Source organism: Microcebus murinus, chromosome 1 (assembly GCF_040939455.1).
Source record: "Microcebus murinus isolate Inina chromosome 1, M.murinus_Inina_mat1.0, whole genome shotgun sequence".
Taxonomy (NCBI): domain Eukaryota; kingdom Metazoa; phylum Chordata; class Mammalia; order Primates; family Cheirogaleidae; genus Microcebus; species Microcebus murinus.
The window spans coordinates 79,605,163-79,628,622 of record NC_134104.1 but is presented as its reverse complement, the minus strand read 5'-3'; the positions used below and the strand labels follow the sequence as shown (position 1 = coordinate 79,628,622).

The 23,460-nt window shown below is 40.0% G+C and overlaps 2 non-coding genes and 2 pseudogenes across 2 annotated transcripts; 3 read left to right on the top strand and 1 right to left on the bottom strand.

The window, feature by feature from the left end:
* Positions 1–535: 535 nt before the first annotated feature.
* Positions 536–16,798, top strand: LOC142871101 (branched-chain-amino-acid aminotransferase, cytosolic pseudogene; annotated as a pseudogene).
* Positions 8,674–8,858, top strand: LOC142875522 (small nucleolar RNA SNORA81). Its single transcript, XR_012922882.1, has one exon. It is a non-coding gene; the product is annotated as a small nucleolar RNA SNORA81 (small nucleolar RNA).
* On the top strand, positions 10,107–10,237 carry LOC142875418 (small nucleolar RNA SNORA63). The gene has a single exon (XR_012922774.1). It is a non-coding gene; the product is annotated as a small nucleolar RNA SNORA63 (small nucleolar RNA).
* A 15-nt stretch (positions 16,799–16,813) lies between the features above and the next one.
* LOC105855786 (small ribosomal subunit protein eS4, X isoform-like) lies at positions 16,814–17,601 on the bottom strand (annotated as a pseudogene).
* Positions 17,602–23,460: the final 5,859 nt, after the last annotated feature.

The following is a 23,460-nucleotide window of genomic DNA, read 5'->3' as shown; positions in this document are numbered from 1 at the left end:
TGGTACGATATAGCAGGCAGTGCCTACCCTCAGAAGCTGATTCTGCCCACATCTCTAACACTTGCCGTCTCAATGCCGTGACTACTTCATCTGGGCAGTGAGGAGGTGGGTCTGTGATCTACAAGTTCCCTTTTTCAGCTCTGAAATCCTATAACTGTAATTAGGAAGAAATGACCACATATTTAGTGTTCAATAGCCCATACCTCCTTATTCTTCCAAGAATGTGGTCATTGCTCTTATGAATACTGACATCCCTTCTGCCTTCTCTCCTTCCTTCCCACCCTCCCCTCTTCCCTGCATCCTTTTCTCCTTGGTAATTATGATATCTTTTCTGTCTCCTTGTGTTGTGGGTTGAAGGTGGCCCCCAAAGTTCATGCATTGGGAACTTAATCCCCAATGCAACAGTATCAAGAGGGAGAACCTGTAAGAGGTGATCTCTTACAGAGGGGCTCTGCCTTCTTGAATGGATTAATGCTGTTACCATGGAATTGGGTTCCTGATAAAAGGATGAATTCAGTACCCTTCTCTCTCTCTCGCCCAGGTGATGCCTTTTGCAATTTTATGATGCAGCAAGAAGGCCATCACCAAATACAGCCCCTCAATCTTGAACTTTCCAGCCTCCAGAACTGTGAGCCAAATAAATTTCTGTTCATTATAAATTACTCAGTCTGTGATAGTGTTATAGCAGCACAAAATGCACTAAGACACCTTGGCTGGCAAAATCAGAGGAACAAGCTGGAATACCCTGACTCCTTCTCTAGTGAATCAATTAACAATCATTCACATCTATTGAACATCTGTTATGGTTGTGACTGGCAGTGTCAGGTACAGCAACTACCTCCACCAGATAACAAGTGACTGCTCTGTGCCTGGCATTTTACAAATATCATTTAGGCCTGACAACAAACCTTTAACCACTTTGGTACAGCGCTCACCGGCTATGAAACCTAGCCCACAGCAGGCACTCATAGTCTGCATGATAGTTTGTGCTGTGCATTGATGACAAATCCTTATGTGATGAGGAAAGCTTTAAAGCACTGAAAGCTTGTTTTACTTTACAGGCAGCTTTACTTGTAATGTAAATTAGAATAGGTAACATATACATATATGTTTGCATTACATTATTTTTATTGTTGTTTTTTTTTTATTTTATTTTAGTGTATCATGGGGGTACAAGTGTTACGTTTACATATATTGCTCATGTCCCCCCTCACCCCTCGAGTAAGAGCTTTAAGCGTGTCCATCCCCCATTATGTTATTTTTAAATGTTCAGAATTTTATTTTGATAAATGAAAAATTAGAAAAGTCATATCACGGCTGTCTGCTAAAGTCGACGCTCGGCTGTGCACGTTCATCTGTGGCTGTAGACTATGGTCGATACTCATACCAAAGTGGTTAAGGGCTTTAGCTTAAAAAACACAAACCATCCTCCAAGCACTGTCAAGGCAGATCCCATCTCCCTGTGAGTGGACTGTCAGTGCAGCCTCTGGCAAAGGAGAGAAAGACAAAGAACCTACCTCGGACAGTAACAGTTGTCACTTTGGCCTCCTCTGTTTCCAGTGCCACAGGTAAGTGTGGGGATGCCTGGAGCACCATGGAGGCCCAGCTTAGTCTATATCAGTGGATCTCAAATGTTAGCAGAATCACCTGGGAATAGAGGTAATTTTTATGAAAATATAGATTCCTGGACCCCAACTCCAGAAATTCTGACTTAGTAGTCTGGGGTAGGACCTGAGAACTTACATTTCTAACAAATCCCTAGGAATATTGGGGCTGCTGGTCCTAAGACCACACTTTGAGCACCACTGGCCTAGGCCAGAGATCTTCAAATGCCTTAGATCAGCAGTCCCCAATGTTTCTGGCACCAGAGACCAGTTTCATGGAAGGCAATTTTTCTACAGAGCAGGGAGGGGAGAGATGGTTTCAGGATGACTCAAGCACATTACATTTATTGTGTACGTTATTTCTATTATTGTTACATTGTAATATATAATGAAATAATTATACAACTCACCATAGGTTGAGGGACTCTGCTTTATAATAAACTGGTAACAATAAGTAAAGCACTTTCCTGAGTTCTGTGAGTCATTCTAGCAAATTATCAAACCTGAGGGAGAGGTTATGAGAACTCCCAATTTATAGCCAACCAGAAGTACAGGAGTCTGAAGACTTGCAACTGACGTCTGTAGTGGAGGGCAGTCTTACGATAATAAGCCCTTTATCTATGGGGTCTATGCTAACTCCAGATAGTGTCAGAGTTGAATTGTTGGACACTCCGTTGGTATCAGAGAGTGAAAAGTGGTGTTGAAGAAGATACCACATAATCCACAGCTGATTGGATAGGCAAATCCAAGAAACGAAAAAGTCTCTCAAGCTCACACCATCCTAACAGTCATTCCACTGTCATCTTTCTGTTTCCCAAAATCAGCCTGCCACCCCGGCATAGGGGTATATGTGTGCATGTATGTGTATACTCGTGGAAATAGTGGGTAGCCCACCTGCCTCTACCTCTGCTCTTCCACTCTCTTTTCCCATGTTTCCTTTTGGGATTTTATCTCATCCTGCAAGTGACTGTTACAACACAAATTGAATTCCCAGCCTCAAAAGATTTCTACTGTTAAATTGAGCACATTGATTGAAAAGAATGGGATTCTGAAAGTTGGAATAGGGACACATGAGAAGACCCTAATGGAGCTGGGACATTTTGCACCTACATTTTCATGAGTCTTCTTTGCCAGTAGCAGTAGCCTCTCCACCTCCATCCAGGGGATTTATCCTGCATTGCCCAAGGAAACTGTCATGGTCTCCCCTGAGGCAGTTGCCATGCAAAACAATGTTGATTCTCTTCAGGATCCACCTCCACCATCCCTCTTTGATTCTAGACCTATAACTAACTAGACTCAAGTCCCAGCATCACCCTAAAGGTGAATTACAAAGCATATCCCATGAGGAAGTACCCTACACTTCAAAGAAATTACTTGGGTTCTCTAATTTATACAGACAAAAATCTGGGGAATATGTGTGGGAATGGATATATTAAGGGTGTGAGGTAATGGCAGAAGGAACACAAAGTTGGGTCAGGCAGGCAGGCTGAATTTATTGGTATGAGCCCACTACACAGAGAGTCTGCATTGCATGTTGTAGCTCAGAAAGTTACAAATGGTTCCAACAGTATGTTCAGTTGGTTGGCTGAAGCATGGACCAAAAGGTGGCTCATGTGTTCAACATATGCTCATACATTGAAATCCTAACCCCCAAACTGAATTAGAAATGCTTGGCCTGCCTAGGTTTCACGTAAAGGAAGGTATTCAAAGGCTTAAGGAGATTGGAATGTTAGAGTGGATTGGTCATTTGGCACCTACAAATTGGCACCCTCATCCACCCTGGGGCAGAGGGTCCAAAAGACACACCTTTCACCACAACTGTGACAAATAAATTTCTGAGAGGAGCCCTGACATCCTTGAAGAACTCTGTAATCATTCTTTTCTGTAGTCCAAACCTTATAGCAGGAACTGCAGTCACTGAATTGGGAAACCTAAATGTAATGGGAATAATTAGAGCCCAGGGTAGAAGGACCAAGTGGTGGCGCATAACTGCCAAAGGCAAGGTGAGTGTGGTTACCATAAGGGCCAGCAGAGTCAAAGCGGTAATAAGAATAGTTTGACTCTTACAGACATATGGCATTAGCTAGTTGATCATAGTGTTCCTAGAAGTGGAATGGATAGGAGGCCCACTAATTCTTATTTGATCTCTGTCAGCAGAAAAGTTCTATGTAAGTGAAAAAAGTCTAATTTGAATCATAAAAACAGAGATCACAGCCCCTCCTTCAGTTCCCATACTTGAGCCAGTTTACAGACACAGAACCCCTGAATGCAGAGAAGATTAGGTCCCCTTTCAGAAAGAACCCAGTACTGGCCCCAAATTTATACTGTTGATATTTCTCCCAGGCTTCCTCAAAGGGACCTAGGGCATCTTACCAGGATAGCTGTACATTAGAGAGGAGGAAATAATGAGATTTGGGGAAGGGTACTGGACACTGGCTCTGAACTGACACTAATTCCAGGAACCCCAAAATGTTACTGTGATCCACCAATTAGAATAGAGGCCTATGGAGAGATCAGGTGATCATTGAAATTTGTTACTGCCTGAATGTTTGCGTCCCCCCAAAATGTATATGTTGAAATTCTAATGCCAAAGTAATGGTATTAGTAGGTAGAGCCTTTGGGAGGTGATTAAGTCATGAGGGTAGAACCCTCATGAATGGGATTAGTGCCCTTATTAAAGAAGCCTAAGAGCATCTTAGTTGCCCCTTCTGCCACATGAGGACACAGGGAGAAGTTGGCTGTCTACAACCTGGAAGAGGATCTTAACAGGAATGCTCACACCCTGATGTCAGACTTCCCAGATTCTAGAATTATAAGAAATAATTTCTGTTGTTTAAAAGTCACCACAGTCTAAGATTTGTTGTAGCAGCTCAAATGGACTAAAACAGAGTAGAGTTTTAGCTCAAGTCTGTCTCACAGTGGGTCTAGTGGGGCTCCAATCCCATCCTGTGGTTACTTCCCCAGTTCTGGAATGTATAATTAGAATAGATGTACTCAGCAGCTGGCAGAATCCCCACTCATTTGCTAACCTGTGGAGTGAAGGCTATTATGGTGATAAAGGCCAAGTGGAAGCCACTAGAATTGCCTCTGAGAAAATAGTAAACCAAAAAGCAATACCACATTCTTGAAGGGTTTATAGAGATTAGTGCCACCATTAAGGACTTGAAAGGTGTAGGGTGGTGATCCCATCCCATCCCCATTCTACTTGCTCCTTTGGCCTGTGCAGAAGATAGATGGATCTTAGAGGATAACAGCGGATTACCGTAAATTTAACCAGGTGCTGACTCCAAGTGCAGCTGCTGTATCAGATGTGGTTTCACTGGTTGGGCAAATTAACAAACTCTGGTATGTGGCTATTAATCCAGCAAATGCTGTTTTTTCTCTATATTTGTTAACAAAGCCCACCAAAAGCAGTTTGCTTTCAGCTAGCAAGGTCAGGACCTTCACTGTCCTAGTCCAGAATTTGGAATGTTTCCTTGTTTTTCTGAACTCAAGACAGAATCAATAGCATCTGATTCTGTTCCTTACAGTTTCACAGCAGAATTCTCCTATAAAATACTTTGAGCCTGGTGCTTTTGTGGATTTAGGGTATGGGAAAATGCAGTTTTCTGACAACATCTATGTCATCCACAATAATTGGTTTACTTAGAAAATCTCCATCTCTGGAATGTTTCGGGCAAATCATATTTTCTCAGAATCTCATCCATTTCATTCAGGCTTTCAGATTTATTACATAAAGTAATCTCGTGCATTTAAGTTTTTCTGTCTCGATGGTTATTTCCCCTACAAAATCATTTTGTATTTTGCCTGTGCTCCCCTTTCTTTCATGATCAGGTTAGCCACCATCCTCCTGCTGCCTTTTCCAAATCGTTTTTTGACACCCAAGGGGCCTAGGGAGGCTGAGACCCAGCAGACCCAGGGACCCCAGGGAGCAGGGACCACGCCCCCCCGCACGCGTGGGATGGGGGCGGATAGGGCGGGGTGGGGAGGACGCCGCCCGGTGGTTGCTAGCGGCGACGCCCACCCGAGTGCCTCTCTTGGATTGGCTCATTCCTTCGTTCTGATCTGGACGGTGGCCAGAGGAGGACAAGAGGCTTCCCGACCGACGGAGGGTGAGCGGTGACGGCAGAGACGCAGCCGCAGATCCGGGCTCCGGGGACATGGCGGCGGCCTCTGCGGCTTCGGGGCGGCTGGCGGCGGCGGGGAGGACCGCGGCAGCATCGCCCGAGCCTGCTGCGGCCGCCCCGGCAACGAGTGACGGCGCGGGGAGCGGCTGCGGCTCAGTGCGCGGGGCCGGGGCGGGGGCAGGTGCGGAGAGACCCGGGGTCGAGGGGGGAAGGACCAGGGGACCCAGGCAGCTACTCGGGGGGTTCTGCTTCCAGTCCCGCTTCCCAGCCTTCTCTTCCCCCTCCCGACAGGACGCAAGCCACAAGATGTTTTCCTATTTCCTATTTTTCTACCGTAAGGAAGAGTTTTCCCTTCTTCTTCGTTTATTCATTCATTTACTTATTTATTATCTGCGGGATCATAGATTCTGATTTTATTCTGTGGGTTATAGTCTATCAATATTTATTTGTCGCTCAGTTGTCCAGGTTTTGGGTCAGTGGGGGTCTCTTCAGGCTGGTTCCTGTATCCTTTTTACGTGTCCCCTCCATTCCCTCTTTTCTAGCACAACAAGATGTTCCAAACTCATCTTGTTCTTTCTCTGCTCCTGCCTTGGATCAACGATTTCTCCAAAGATTTCCTGGTTCCTTTCACAGAGACATGTTACTAAAAGCTAATATCTGGGCTGTGGGCTGTGTGTGTCCATTGCTACTAGGATGCTATTGCTTTTAGGCTTTCTCAGTAGACGGCTCTAGGAAATTTTATCCATATACACATACATTGTACACAGACACCCGCACACATCTAGATCTGTTTCAGTCTCTATCTGCATGAATGTTTAAGAAACAACAACTTGAATTCATACTATTACCTCAGTGGCAAAGCAACATCTCAGGGTTCAATCAGGTCTGCCCTTTGCATAATTGTAACTATTTTTCTGAGAGAAAGAAACCTGGCTTTCATTATCCACAAATATTCACTTACTTGTTCAATCCTATAATATATTAATACATAAAGTAGTTTCAAAATTGCTAACCCATACCACTGTGAAAAACAAAGCAACTAATCAAGAGTTCAAAATTGGTTTATAGTTAATTGCTGTTTTTAGCTTCTATAACTAAAACTATATTATACAGGTTATAAGGGCTGTCATAGAGGTTTCATGGCTATAGAGGCTACAAAATCTCTATAATTAAAATGTGGAACTAGTGTGTGAGCATATAAAAAGACAAGTAGAATAGAATAGATAACCTAGAAATAGTCCCAAGTGCACGTAGAAGGTTAAAGAAAAAGGTGGTTTCGCACATTATTGGGCAAAGTTGGGCTTTGTAATAAATGGAGCTGGGCCAATTGGTTGGCCATTTGGAAAAAGATAAAATTAGATTCATACCTCATAGCATACACAAAAATAGTCTAAATGAATCAAGGATATAAATGTGAAAAATGAAGTAAGTACTAAAAGAAAAAGGCTTTCTAACTATGACTCAAAATCAATATGCAATAAAAGAAAAATTTGATAAATTTGACTACATAAAACAAATTTCATGGCAAATACATCATAAAGTCAAAAGACAACTGACAAACTAGAATGGAGAAAATATTTGTAGTATATATCACAGGTAGAGGATTTGTATCTTTAATATTTGAATATGAAATTTAAGACTTATCCCTATCAGTTTTCTCCATTTACACTCAGCAGTGGCAAAGTGACTTTATCCTTTACATCAGAAATACATATTTTTGGCTGGGCACAGTGACTCATGCCTGTAATCCTAGCTCTCTGGGAGGCTGAGGCGGGCGGATTGCTCAAGGTCAGGAGTTCGAAACCAGCCTGAGCAAGAGTGAGACCCGTTTCTACTATAAATAGAAAGAAATTAATTGGCCAACTAATATATATAGAAACAATTAGCTGGGCATGGTGGCGCATGCCTGTAGTCCCAGCTACTTGGGAGGCAGCAGGATTGCTTGAGCCCAGGAGTTTGAGGTTGCTGTGAGCTAGGCTGACACCACAGCATTCACTCTAGCCTGGGCAACAAAGTGAGACTCTGTCTCAAAAAAAAAAAAATATATATATATATATATATATATTTAAAAGGTAAGTTATATTTCCTTTAAAGAGAAGCATTATCCATTTAAAAATACTTATTATATCATGTGTCTTAGGATCCCAGAAGTAAACCCTGAGACAGGGATTCATATGCAAGTAATTAGAAAATTTCCAGGAAATATAGGAGGGGAGTAGAGAAATGGGATAGGAAAGGGAAAGAAGGCAAGCCAGCAGGTGAACAAATTGCTCTATTAAGCTCCTTCCCACCGGAGGTGGCTCAGTGTTGCAGAACTCTAAAGTCAGTGTATGTAGTCAATCCTTGGGGTTGTCCTTACTAGAGAACCAGGAAGGTGGTGAATTTATATCTCTTATCTCTACTAGTCAGTCATTGGTTAAGAGCTGCCCCCAAAGGGACAAAATGTTGAGCCAAGGGATTAAGGATCAAATCGGTGAAATTAACTAGAAATTAAATGTAAGCATTGAGGTGTGCACATGATTTTTCTCCACTTGGCAGGCTGGGTTAATTGTTACAGTATAGCTGTGCAGTGCTATATTGTCCTTTCCCCCTGCTGAAAGCAATTGTTTCCCACAATCTCTGTCTAGCTCAATTCTATAGTAAGACAGGGACGCTTGGTCTCAAACATTTCTCTAAATATTGTAATGAAAGCTATTATATTTGCTTCATTGATTTGTCAGTATAATTAGTCATTGTTTCTTTTTTAAGGTTGTATTGATTTCTGCTCAATGTTCATCATCATGTTGGAAGTTATCAAGAAGTTCATGACAGATCCTTTTCAAATTCTGGTGAAGAAGGAAGAATGTCCCTTGAAAGGATCAACATTTTACAACAATTTTGAAAGAGGGTAATGTTTTTCTAATTGGAATACATAAAAAGTATAATCAGGGCGTTCTTATTTTATCTTCTTGTTTAAGCTCTGTGCTAAAATCACAGAAACTAATATTATGTCTTAGCATTTGTAATAAAGCTAGCAGATAAAACACAAGGGAAAAAAGCTGAACAACTATACCAGATAGGAGAAAAATTGAGTTGAACCTCTTTCTTAAGTCCAGAGTACGTTGTTCTAAGATTTGGTACAATAATATCTGTATTTAGCCAGAATTAAAAGAATGAATGAATAACTGGTCTCCATTCTGTAAGAATAGAGGTAGAAAACCAAATGGCTTTTTACTCCAACTCTGATATAAATTAACATTTTCCTCTCTGAAATGCTGTAAGGAGGGAAATTGTATGCTCTTTATGACAGATGAGAGATTGACCACTTAGGGAGGCTATTCTTTGTAAAACCAAGGTGAAGGGTGTACTGGCTTCTGAGAAAATGCATGCCAGGGATTTCAGTTTCTAGAGAGGTAAGAGCTGCTCTTCCCTAGTATTACTAGTTAAGATGCTATTAATATTTAATTATAGATGAACCTTGAAAAGTGCAGTTAGGGGTGCTAACCCCCATGTAGTCAAAAATCTGCATTCAACTTTAGACTCCCTCAAAACTTTCTTAATAGCCTAATATTGCCTGGAAGCCTTACCAATTACACAAATAGTCAATTATTACATATTTTGCATTTTATATTTATTATATACTATATTCTTACAATAAAAAGGCTAGATTAAAAATGCTATTAAGGCCGGGCGCTGTGGCTCACGCCTGTAATCCTAGCTCTTGGGAGGCCGAGGCGGGCGGATTGCTCAAGGTCAGGAGTTCAAAACCAGCCTGAGCAAGAGCGAGACCCCGTCTCTACTATAAATAGAAAGAAATTAATTGGCCAACTGATATATATATAAAAAATTAGCCGGGCATGGTGGCACATGCCTGTAGTCCCAGTTACTCGGGAGGCTGAGGCAGAAGGATCACTCAAGCCCAGGAGTTTGAGGTTGCTGTGAGCTAGGCTGACGCCACGGCACTCACTCTAGCCTGGGCAACAAAGCGAGACTCTGTCTCAAAAAAAAAAAAAAAATGCTATTAAGAAAATCATAATAGGCCAGGTGCGGTGGCTCATGCCTGTAATCCTAGCTAGGCTGATGCCACGGCACTCTAGCCCAGGCAATAGAGTGAGACTCTGTCTCAAAAAAAAAAAAAAAAAAAAAAAAAAAAGAAAAGAAAAGAAAATCATAAGGAAGAGGAAATATGTTTATTATTCATTAAGTGGAAATGGATCATCATAAAGGTCTTTATCCTCATTATCTTTATGTTGAGTAGGCTGAGAAGGAAGGAGAGGAGGGGGTAGTCTTGCTGTCTCAGGGGTGGCAGAGGCAGAAGAAAATCCACTTATATATAAGTGGACGTGGGCAGTTCAAACCCTTTTTGTTCAAAGGTCAACTGTATTTCCTTAAATTGATGCAGGATCTAGTTACAATGTAGCTGTGAAGTGCAGCATTGTCTTTGCCCCCTGCTCAAAATAAAACTGTTACCTTTCAAGCCCTGTCTGCCCTAGCGCTCTAGCAGCAGGGATGCTTGGTCTCATACATGTTTACCAACTTAAGCACTGAGTTGAGAAATGACTCCTGAGAATTAGGGTTTGTTAATATTTTGCAGGTAGTAACAGAAGGGGAAAAATGTGATCAGGAGGGAATTCAGATAAAGGACAAACCGATTTGTGATTGCTACTGACTCACTTGTAAGTATTTCACTTCTTTCTTTAATTATAATATCTATCTACCAAAAGCTGGTTTAGGGAAAGGTTTATAGTAGTCTTTGCCAGCTCAAGTTGTGGGGAAGTAAAGACTACACTCCACAGTGAACCGTGCCATTATATATAGTTCATTACTGCTTTGTGACCTAGAAGAGTGTGTAGCAGCTGCTTTTTAAATCAGAATTTTAATTTATACTATCATATCTCAGGTTCTTAATTCTTACATTCAAGTAATATATATGGTCATAAACTACAATCTGCCTACTACTTGTGAAAACTACATTCTCAAATTGAATATTTGTCATCTTCTTTGAATTCCTTGCTTTTATTCTGGTGAAATAAACTCACGTAACATTATATGTCACTTAACCATGGGAATATGTTCTGAGAAATGCATCTTCAGCTGATTTTGTTGTTGTACAAACTTTAGAGTGTATTTACACAAATATAGATGGTATAACCTACTACATACACCTAGGCTATATAGTATAGCCTATTGTTCCTAGGCTACACACCTGTATGCATGTTACTGTACAGAATACTATAGGCAGTTGTAACACAGTGGTATGTATTTGTGTATCTAAACATAGAAAAGTTATAGTAAAATATGGTATAAGTGATAGAAAATAGTACACCTGTACAGGGCACTTACCATGAATGGAGTTTATAGGACTGGAAATTTCTCTGAGTGAGTCAGTGAGTGGTGAGTGAATATGAAGGCCTAGGACATTATACTACTGTAGACTTTATAAACACTGTTAAGCTACACTAAGCTACTTAAGCTACACTAAAAAAAAAAGTAATTTCACTATGACTTTATGATGGCAATGATGTCACTAGGCAACGAGAATTTTTCAGCTCCATTATAATGTTATTGGACCACCATTGTATATGCAATCCATAGTTGACCAAAATGTCATTATGTAGGGCATGACTGTTTTTCAAGGTGATTTTGCCAGCCAGACAATTTTGAAAATCAGGCATATGAATCAAGAAAATAATTACTTTGTAACATGATAATTTAAATTGTACTTGGGAAGATTTGTGGTTGGTCAGAATATAGTGGGAAAACAAATGTGAAATATAGCTGAGATTTTGGATCTTATACTGTTGATATTCAAAGGAAAAATCAGTAATGCTATTAGATCTGGTTGTCTTTAGCCTATATGTAGGTGTTAAAGTCATGTTGCTCATATTTTGTCCTTTCTTGGTGATTCCTCATAATTGGATTCCTCTATAATTTTTTTAGAGTTTTCTGGTAGTATTAATAGTTTATATTGACCCTAGCTTAGTTGTAGTGGCTTTATCACAAAATAAATTGAATTGTGCCTTGTTATTAATATAAAAATGACTTTGTATCAAGATAAAGAATGAGTCAGTATTTCCATATTTTTTTCTTATCTTGTTTATTTGATATAAGTTGCTCCAGCAAGAACAGTTTTGATTGGTTGTGCCATCTGTTTTGGTAGAGAGCTGTAATGACAAACATTTTAGTCTTTTTTTTTAAACTTTTTTCATTTTTCGAGGTAAGGTCTCACTATGTTGCCAAGGGCTAGACCCGAACTCTGGGCTCAAGGAATCCTTCCACCTCAGCCTCCCCTGTAGCTGGAACTACAGGCTTGTGCAGCCTGCCTAGCTTTATTTTAGTCATTTGTGTTACAGTGGGTAAAATGAACTGAGCAGAATGCGGTGATAAATATGGGTTACCATAATAAATTCTTAGAGGTTTCCTCCTGCTGGAAAAAGTTTTAAGTCCTGGACCAAGGCTGTCCAATGAACTCTCCATGATGAAGGAAATGTTTTGTATCCATGCTGTCCAATATAGGAGTGACAGAACACGTGTGGACATTGACATGTGGTTAGTGTAACTGAAGAACTAAATTTTCTACTTTATTTATTTTAGTTAATTTAAATTTAAATAGCTACATGGGACTAGTGACTGTTGTATTGAATAGCATATTGTTAAATAATAGTTAACATTTTATAATTTACATTTGCAGTTTACAGTTCCAAAAGCCTGTCAAAATGGATTACAAAACTGTTCATTTTGTTTTCATCCCCAGTGCTTACATCTGTCCGAGGCTGACACCACTATTGGCTAGTTCACTTTGATATGGGTTTTAATTTTACTACGCCAAATCAATACCGTCATCTACCGTATAAATGATAATGCTCAAGATGCCTGAGAAAATCTCATTTTGCAGCCAGATGAGCCTTGAATCTTTTTGCACTAACTACAAAAGAAATCTTTTATTTTTCTGTAGATATTTATCTAGGGTTCTGATTAGAAGCACTTTATAGACAGTTTTGGCAAATAAGCACCCACCAATGATTGACAGGAAGCTCATATCATTCAGTAGTTCATGTAGTACTTGGTAAAATAATATTCTGATTAATAATTTTTCTTTTGTTCAGAATTGGCAGTAGGAGTCAACTTGGAAGGAAAACTGTGACCATGAATGTTAAAGAAGACAAAAGGTTCCTTTGTGACATCGAGAATTTCTGCAGTAACACAGTGGAGGAAATGCCAGTGTACATGATTGACCTTATTTAATCTTGGGATGAGATTGTTTTGTTGTTGTTATTATTTGTTTTTTTATTGAAGTTATACATAAAAGCACATAGATTTAACAGTCAAATAATTATAGAAGGTATGTTATTAAAATGAAAAAGATTTAAAAAAGCAGACATACTCCTAGGGGCACCTCTTTTTAGCCTTAGGACTATAGCCCAGTACACAAACTCAGAGCAAATGGAGAACTCAGTCCTTAGTGGGCTACACGAGGCACAGTATTTACACATTTTGTTACATAGGAAATGGGAGAAGGGATCACTGAAGCAAAAGTGGCATTCTTGCATTTCTGATCGGCTCAGTAACGTTATACATAAAATAAAGCAAATAAGCAGTTATTGTGCATTGGGTAAAAAGTTAAGGAGTACATAGATATCTTAGGGTCTTGAGAGGGATGATGGACTCTCTCCTGCCTTTGTACTTCATCTGATGCCAAGATTGCAGTCAGTGTATGTCAGTGAAATACTTCACAGACGCCAGCCTTGTAGGCAGGAGTTCTGCTTGGTTCATATGCCTAGTTTCTCTTACCTGTAGGTCCATCCTGTTACCATCTTGGGCTACCTTTAATTTTTTTTCATTCAGATTTTCCTTTTTCTGACATTTGCAATATAGTTATGCCATGATTTTGACCAAATCAATATTCAATTTACCTTTATTGGGACTATGTGGAAACTTACCACAATTGAGTCACGTAGTAACCTTTTATTACTTTTCCTTTCTCATACAACATTGTTTAAATGTCCCATTGGCTTAGTTTCCCATGTATTTATCACCAATTCCACCCCAAATTTCTTGCTGATTGCTTAAATCTCTCTCAAATTGTTCATCCTTATGACATAGCCTCTGCTTTGCTACAGTCTGGACTAGTTGATCTCTAAGTATGAGGCATGACTGTCATCCTGGGTGTTCTCTGCATCTATGTTAAAGCTGCTGTATCATGTCCTCCTCTTCTTTCATGGTTGACTGCATCTTGGCGCAGAACATCCTCTAGTAACTAATTGCCTGTGCAACTGCAACAGACTCCTAAAAGCTCTGCCTTCCTCAGACATGCTGGCTCCTGCCAATTCATTCTCCTTATGGCAGCCAGAGGCATCTTCTTAATTGTGACGCCCCATGCCACGTGAAGCCACAAAGACTCCTGAAAGCCAATGAGCTGGTTTTGAATGCAGTGCTCACTGTTGCTGAATAGGTGATCACAGCGTGCATTGTGCTTCTTTGGGACTATTTGCATCTTGTCTCAATGCTCAGATTGGATCAGAAATACATATTTTGGAGACCGGGACCGGCCTGCGGGAGGCTCCTCCCCCAGTGATGCTGGAGGGGCTGCGTGCTTCCCTGCGTGTGGCCCTGGCGCGCGGCCCCGGGTCGTGGCACCCAGTGCCCCGCTGCTCGCTTTCGCGTCCCGCCGCGCGCCGCGCGCCGCCGCCGCCCTCCGCAGCCCCGCGCGCCCGCAGCCAGCCCGTGGCCAGCCCGCCGCGCGCCACCGCGGCCCTCGGCCCCCGGGACTGCAGTAACGGATGCTCCCCAGGATGTGCGGAAGGAGCAGGGTGCAAAGAGGCGGCCGAGACTTTCGAGGCTAAAGACCTAGTAATCACACCAGCCACCATTTTAAAGGGAAAGCCAGACCCCAAGGCTCTGGTTTTCGGAACTGTGTTCACGGATCACATGTTGACAGTGGAGTGGTCCTCCAAGTGTGGATGGGAGAAGCCTCATATCAAGCCTTTTCAAAACCTGTCACTGCACCCTGCCTCATCGGCTTTGCACTATGCAGTGGAGTTATTTGAAGGATTGAAGGCATTCCGAGGGGTAGATAATAAAATTCGACTGTTTCGGCCAAACCTCAACATGAGTAGAATGCATCGATCTGCCGTGAGGAGCACTTTGCCGGTGTTTGACGAGGAAGAGCTTTTAGAGTGTATTCAACAGCTTGTGAAACTGGACCGAGAATGGGTCCCCTATTCAACATCTGCTAGTCTATATATCCGTCCTACATTAATCGGAACCGAGGCTTCTCTCGGAGTCAAGAAGCCTAGCAAAGCCCTGCTCTTTGTAATCCTGAGCCCAGTGGGACCTTATTTTTCAAGTGGAACCTTTAATCCAGTGTCCCTGTGGGCCAATCCAAAGTATGTAAGAGCCTGGAAAGGAGGAACTGGAGACTACAAGGTGGGCGGGAATTACGGCTCGTCGCTTTTTGCCCAATGTGAAGCAATGGACAACGGCTGCCAGCAGGTTCTGTGGCTCCATGGAGAGGATAAGCAGCTAACTGAAGTTGGGACTATGAATCTTTTTCTTTACTGGATAAATGAACATGGAGAAGAAGAACTGGCAACTCCTCCGCTAGATGGCACCATTCTTCCAGGAGTGACAAGGCAGTCCATTCTGGACCTCGCGCACAAGTGGGGTGAATTTAAGGTGTCTGAGAGATACCTCACCATGGATAACTTGACTACTGCCCTGAAGGAAAACAGAGTGAAGGAGATGTTTGGCTCTGGCACAGCCTGTGTTGTCTGCCCCATTTCTGATATACTGTACAAGGGTGAGCCAATACACATTCCAACTATGGAGAATGGTCCTAAGCTCGCAAGTCGTATCGTGAACAAATTGACTGATATTCAGTATGGAAGAGAAGAAAGCGACTGGACAATCGTATTATCCTGAATGAAAAATACAGGATTCCACCTGTGTGCTATTTGGGCAGACTGTTGCATTTGAATGGTGGTGGATTTCTTTGACTACCTGTTAGAAGTTGTGCATAATGTAGTCTGTATTATCAGGGTGTTACAAGAGTGATTGTTTCCTCATGCCAGAGAAAATGAATTGCAACCATCAAACGGTGTTTTGTAGACTCACTAGTCTTTTACCTTTCCTAGAAAAATACTAACGTAAGCCATATAGCATAGGATTTTCTCAGTGATTTTAGTGCCTCCCTTAGAGTTCACTCAGATGGTAAAGTGTTTGTTTATTCTTGGTATGAGCCATGTTCTGCTACTCAACCAAATGTGATTGTTTTGTGTTGGAAAGCTGATTTGAGTAAATTTCATAGGTGACATTTCCTGTGACACATCTTTATCCTCAGAGAATGTTTTGTTTTTTTTTTAATCAGTACTTTGAAAAACTAGATTTCCCCCCATCATAGTGTTTTGCAGGCCCCTAGGCCCATCCTAAGATGAGTATCTCCCTTCTTCCTGATGTCACACATCCTGCTCAAGCTCACCTTGTGCTTCAGCAAGACCTGAGCATGTTTTCTGCCACTGTCCTTTCCACCTTGTGTTGTCATTGGCTGCTTGACAGGCTACCACAAGACTGGGGTCTTGTGCCTTATGGATCTTTGTACAAAACCCCAATGCCAGGCACATGGTAGGTACTAAGTAAATGTTCTGTGTAATGCATAATGAACCATTTAGCTTCTATAGAAGTGTACTTTCTTTGTTTCTATATTATGAAACCTCTTTATTAGAATTGGTGATTGATTCTGATATGATGTATATTTACTTCATACTGTATTTTCCATAGGCTACTAAGTCATTAGAGGTATTAGAGGTATAGTTAGTTAGAGGAATCATTTCATATTTGAACACTGTCTTGGAATTGAAGATATAGCTCTAGAGAGAGGTCATGATATCATACCAACCAAATGGAAATGACAGATGTTATATGTTAAGTGTTAAATGCAAAAGAAATCATCTTTTTTGGGAGGGGGAAGAGGTAGGAAGCAAAGAGGATATATACTCTGGTTCTTAGACTCTTTTTGTAGGTGCTCTTTTTTTTTCACACTGTAATATCTTTAATTAAGTACAAATAACTTTTTAACATGTTAAATTATGTTACACGGAGACCATTTCACCCACTGCTCTGTTTGGCTGCCAGTCTCTTATCCCTCTCTTCAGCAATGGTGAGGCGGATACCTTTTCCTCGAGGAAGAGAAATCCATGGTTTGTTGCCTTTGCCAATAACGAAAATGTTGGAGAGGTGAGTGGCAAAGCTGTTGCCATTGGCATCTTTCACGTGAACCACATCAAAAGACCCGGGATGTCTTTCTCTGTTGGTGATCACCAATTCTTCCCAGGTTAGCGCCTCCAGTCACCATACACAGGTTACCAGTGTCAAACTTGATGAAATCAGTAATCTTGCCAGTCCAAATCAATCTGAATGGTGTCATTCACTTTGATGAGTGGATCAGGGTAGCGGATAGTGCGAGCATCATGAGTCACCAGATGAGGGATTCCTTTTGTGCCCACAAAGATTTTTCTCACTTTGTACAACTTATACTTGGCCTCCTCAGGTGTGATACGATGAACAGCAAAGCAACCCTTGGTGTCATAAATCAGACGGAAATTCTCTCCAGTCTTGTCAATGCTGATGACATCCATAAATCCAGCAGGGTAGGTTACATCAGTTCGTACCTTGCCATCAATTTTAATGAAGTGTTGCATGCAGATCTTCTTCACTTCATCTCCTGTCAGGGCATACTTAAGCCTGTTTCTTAGGAAAATGGTGAGTGGGAGACACTCTCTCAGCTTGTGGGGACCGGTGGATGGATGAGGAACAAACACACTGGTCAGCTTATCCAGCATCCAATGCTTTGGAGCTGCTACACGCTTCAGATGCTTCTTGGGACCGTGGGCCATGGCTGTGCTAAGCACGGAAAGAGCTGCTCTTTTCTTTTGACTGGGATATTGGAAGAGCATGTGGATAGGGTATAGGGAGAGCAATTATAGTGGATATTTTCCTTATTTAGGAGCTGTGAGTTAAAATTGTATACTTGGTTTATCTGGGAGAAAGTCAAATCTTGATAGAAAACATTTATCCTTGGAAGGTTAACTCTCAGACATTGTGTTTTGGTTTCCCTCAGTCCTAATAACTTTCATCTTGCTGATCATATGTTATTCTCTTTGCAGAGCAAGGGGAATAAAAACATTCTAAAAGTTTGATGCACTGGAAAAATTTCCTTAAGGCATTTAGCAACACATAGCAAATGGGCTTTGATTCTTTTTCAAAACTTTTAGCCATAGGGTCTTTTATAGATAGAAATAATAAAATGAAAATTAGAGAAGTGTAAGATGAAAAGGAATGGTAAAAATATCTTTTAGGGGGCTTTTAATTGGTGATCTGAAATCTTGGGAAAGTCTGTTCTTCTCAGACCTTAGGTGCTTTTGACTGTTGCCTGCACACGTTCACCAAGTAGTATGCTAAGGGTATGCTTTTGCCTTAGCTAAATCATTTGACTTCATTCTTAATATAATAGTCTAGAAAAGACTTGCAGGTAATTTTAACTGTCAAGTAGCATATAATAACTAGACTTTGATTCCTATGAAATAGAAATTATTTATTTGCCATAAATATATTTTATACTTTGCATCTCTAAATGTAGTATGGCAAGGCATACCCATTGTCAAAGTTAGAAAACATGTTTGCACAATTTCTTTTATAAAACCTTAAGAGCATTTTAAGCCCCTTCTACCAGACCCAGTGAAGACTAAGGGTATATATACATTTTTAAAAACTGGAGGTCTTCTAATACGGAGAACACAATCTGCCATTCTTGTTTAAGTAATAAGACAGGAAATTGACCTTGACACTGACTTGTTAAATAGATTTAAAAGGAACATCTGCACATCTTTTTTTCCTTGTGGACTGTTTGTTTAATTGCAGTGGATTAATACAGCAAGAGTGCCACATTATAACTAGGCAATTATCCATTCTTCAAGACTTAGTTATTGTCATGCTAATTGATCATTTAAGGCATAAGATAGTGTAGCATTAGGGACATATGAAGCTAATCTGCTTAAAAAGATCAACAAATTAATATTGTTGCTGATATTTGCATAATTGGCTGCAATTATTTAATGTTTAATTGGGTTGATCAAATGAGATTCAGCAATTCACATGTGCATGAATATAGATGGAACTGGTGGCATTTAAATTGATAATGATTAACTTATTCTGCATGTTCTCTTCCACTTTTCCAGTTTTTACATTTCAGACCAAATTTGTCAGCTTTTTCCCAAAACAGGTCAGTAGAAACTGAGATTTTTAAAATGAAATGTTAAGATATGGGCAAAAGTTGAGCATTTCCTAAAAGAGATTGTTCTTTGTTGTGGTTATTTATTAAGGATTCAACTCATGATACACCAATAGAAGAGTCAACTTCAGGGATGTGTACCACGCTGTCTGGTACAGGGATGAATAAGTTTAGAACACATGCTTTAGCCTTTGTTTTCAGAAGCACAAGAGAAAAGGAAAAAGGAAAGAGAAAAAAGTAACTGAGAAACCTTGTTAGGGAATCATTTTTTTTTTCTACCTGGTAAACCCTCTCTGTTCTTTTCTCAAAAGATTGCTGTAAGGAGAAAAAAAAAAATCAAGAGGCAGGCAGCCCCAAGAAAGCACAGAGTAACATCAGCTATATGGTAATATGTGATATCAGCAATCCTGCAGACATGGGAAACATACATTATACACCCTGGGTTAAAATTCCTCACGATATTGGTTTCGTTGCTCGATAAAATTGTACCTAAACCAGTAGTCTTGTTTGCCCCAAATCCAAGCACCTCAGGCCCTTGAAGGTAATGAATGAGTATATCTTAGCCAAAAGAATTTGAGGAACATTTTGTTAAAGCTGCCAAAGTAAACAGCTGCCAAAGTAAACATTTTCCCCAGTCCCACTCAATGCTCAGTCACTGCATTTTGTTTCATTTTTTTCACATTGTAATTTTGGTCTATCGTTATGGTTGGAAAAAATGTATTTTAAGCATAAAGCAACAAAATTTGTTCACTTTCAATGAGCGGTAGTTCCTAAAACATTTAGAGCAATACATATTCATTGGATGCAATAAGGGTTAGAGAAACCCCTTATTTCATGTCCTGATTCTAAATACGATCAAACATGACTCCTCCTTGTAAAGTGGATTTCTTCTGTGAATGTGCAGAAACTTTAGTTAAAAATAGTAATACCATCCTGTAGTTTTAGTGGACATTTTATAACAACTGTCATTTTGTTGTGCCTCAAGTAGAATTTGTTCAGCTCTCTGTTTTTCATCTATAAGTATCACCTATTGACAAAAACCAGGGAGATTATAGTTAATTTGATAAATGTTAGCTGAGCACCCACAAATGTGCATTTAGCCCAACCAGCAATAGGGATTAGGAAGTTAATTTTAGAAAATAAATGGCATATAGACCTTACCCTTATGGAGTTCATATTCCGTTTCTTGAACTGATTTTAGCTATAATAGCAATCTTTAATAGTTAGATAATAAGGAGGTGAAAGCCAGCAAGCATCTCTTATCAAGAAATCACAATGAACATTTCATGTCATTTTTAAAGGAAACATCCTTTAATTCCTTTCTCCTAGTGCAGAAGTAGGTAGTAAAGTTAGTATTTAGGCTTACTCGGCCACTGCCTATCTGGTGTGTTACCTCCTTATTTACTATTTTCTACCAACTTAGTGCATTTGTTGACTGCATGTTTTTTTTTTTTTTTTTTTTTTTTTGAGACAGAGTCTCACTTTGTTGCCCAGGCTAGAGTGAGTGCCGTGGCGTCAGAGCTCACAGCAACCTCAAACTCCTGGGCTCGAGTGATCCTTCTGCCTCAGCCTCCCGGGTAGCTGGGACTACAGGCATGCGCCACCATGCCCGGCTAATTTTTTATATATATATCAGTTGGCCAATTAATTTCTTTGTATTTATAGTAGAGACGGGGTCTCACTCTTGCTCAGGCTGGTTTTGAACTCCTGACCTTGAGCAATCCGCCCGCCTCGGCCTCCCAAGAGCTAGGATTACAGGCGTGAGCCACAGCGCCCGGCCAGACTGCATGTTTTTTGAAGCAAAACTAACACCACAGATTACAGCAGCATCCTTGCTGATTTTCTTAAATTCAAAGCTGGATTATATTGAAGTAAACAAAGAAAATGATCCCAGAGTGAATTTTTCTAGAAAATGTCTATTATGAATCAAGCTATTTAAACTGTTAACTTGAAGGTGATGGATCCGGCTACCCAGAAAATAGCTTTTCATATATCCATGATTTTTCACAGTTTGAGGTTTTAAATAAGAAAGGCCATTTAAACTACTGCAAAGAGGTTAATTTTTGTCATTGCCAAAAATCCCATTTAAAAATACCACTTCTACAAAGGTAGAAGTGGTTTATTCTTCATCTTCAGAATGCTTACCATAATAAAAGACTTGCCAGCTTTTGGGAGGTAATGAAGCATATAAACAGAGTATAGTAGTATTTGTTTGCAAATAATTCCCTGGATTCAGATGTATGTAAACATAATTGCTTTAATAAATGATAAAGGCATAAAATTTGGTCTTGGAAATTGAGGTGCACTTTAAAATATGCTGGATACAAGTACTGAAGTTTTAAGTCATCTTATTTTGTCTGAAAGTATATTTTTCATACCACAATAGACCCAATTAACAAGACCTAGAACTTGAGTTCCATAATGTTCAATATATGTAACCTACTGTTGGGATGGAAAGAATTGTTGTAAACTGTGGTATAGGAATGAATTAAAATGTTAATAGTTTCACTGACAGATTATACATTCATTATCACAATGGCTAGGTTCCTTAATGCTCACTATTGAATTATGGAGAAAAATTTAATGCAAGAAAATGTGGGAGGAAGAATAAGTGGAGGTAGAGAAAGAAAGACATAATAGAGGTGGGAAAACAAGCTCTTGTGTTGTCCAAAGGAGATTTTTCCTTATCTGCCAGGCATTGGGATTTTCAGCTTTTAATATAGGTGTCAAATACAAATATTGCCATTAGGAAGTGACTAAATAAAATCAGTTTGTTAGATATTAGAATTAGGCCACAGTGTTGAGGTTATAATCTGAGGGTTGTGTTACCTGGAAAACACTTTGGATTGCTACCACTTTGGATGAGACTTTATTTTATAATTGCAGAGTCAGTAAGATCTATTGTGTCATCTCTTCAACCAGTTTATTCTAAGACTCAGGAAGCTTCTTGAGGCCAAATAATAAATGATAAGTAGATTGTGACTTTTTTCCCCTTTGAGAAATACTATATATCACTATCCCCCTGTCTTGGGTGAAGGTTAACTGATTTAGAAATTGGTCAAATATTAGTTTTTAACCAAAATGTGCAACAACACACTGCAATTTCCTCCAACTAGTTTCACATGATTATTAAAGTCACTCTCAGGGTTAAGAAAGGAATGCAAATATCTGCCTCAATTTGAACTTCACTGATAAGTTTTGGAAGAGTGCAGGAATTCTCTCAAGAGTATGGCTATAGGTAGGTTTTGAATCGGGTCTTGAAAGTAAGCTTGCTAATCTGCATGCATCTATAAATTCTGTAGACATTTCCCGGTGACTTAACAATGGATGATCCCCTTATACACACCCAGTTAGCTAATATTAATACATGGAGCTGGAGCCTGACTCACTGTTCCTTGTTTCTAAGAATTTGTGTCTACTTGGTAACCATGGCTGAGGGAAAATAGTTTAAGGAAGTCATTTATAAATTAGAGCTTAAAGGTAGGAACTGAATATCAGCTTAACTATAAATTTTTTGGAACCTGTTCTCTTGTACCTGACTCTGATTGCACTTAATATTGTAACGAGAATCCCAGGCGATTGCAAATCTCAAATGTCTCCAGTTGTGTAGTGACTCTCGAAATTCCCTTTTAAGAAAAATTGAGTGAGAAAAATTGAAAGAAATAAACACTTTGTAAATGAGGCTTTGCTTTCATGAAAGATTATTTAAAGGTTATGTTAAGATTTCAGCTCACTAAAAGGGTCATAATGGAAATGTGGAAAATACTGTAGGTAAAGGAAACTTCATTCCATGAAGGTTTTTGTAGAAGCACAATTAAACATTCTAAAACGGCTTTAGGCCGGCTGCGGTGGCTCACGCCTGTAATCATAGCACTCTGGGAGGCCGAGGCGGGCGGATTGCTCAAGGTCAGGAATTAATTGGCCAAACTAATATATATACAAAAAATTAGCCGGGCATGGTGGCGCATGCCTGTAGTCCCAGCTACTCGGGAGGCTGAGGCAGCAGGATAGCTTGAGCCCAGGAGTTTGAGGTTGCTGTGAGCTAGGCTGACGCCATGGCACTCACTCTAGCCTGGGCAACAAAGTGAGACTCTGTCTCAAAAATAAATAAATAAATAAATAAATAAAATAAAACGGCTTTGTTATGCGAGTCATCTGGTGTGAAGAACTATTATGTTTGTGTGTCAGAAGTATCTGGAATAATTGTATTTTGCTGGCAATAGACACATTCTTTATTGTTTTCAGGTTCCTCACCAAATCTGTAATTATGCACAGTTTCTGTCATCAATAAAACAATTGAAAAGAAAAAAAAAAAAGAAACACATATTTTGATAGCAAAGCAACTTTTGTGAGGAAAGTCATTGGCTTTATCCTTTTTAGAGTTAGACCCTTGTGGTTGAGTATGAATGATGGGTGTCTACAAATATCTTTCTTAGAAATTTATTTCTTAGTTCAATAAAAATGT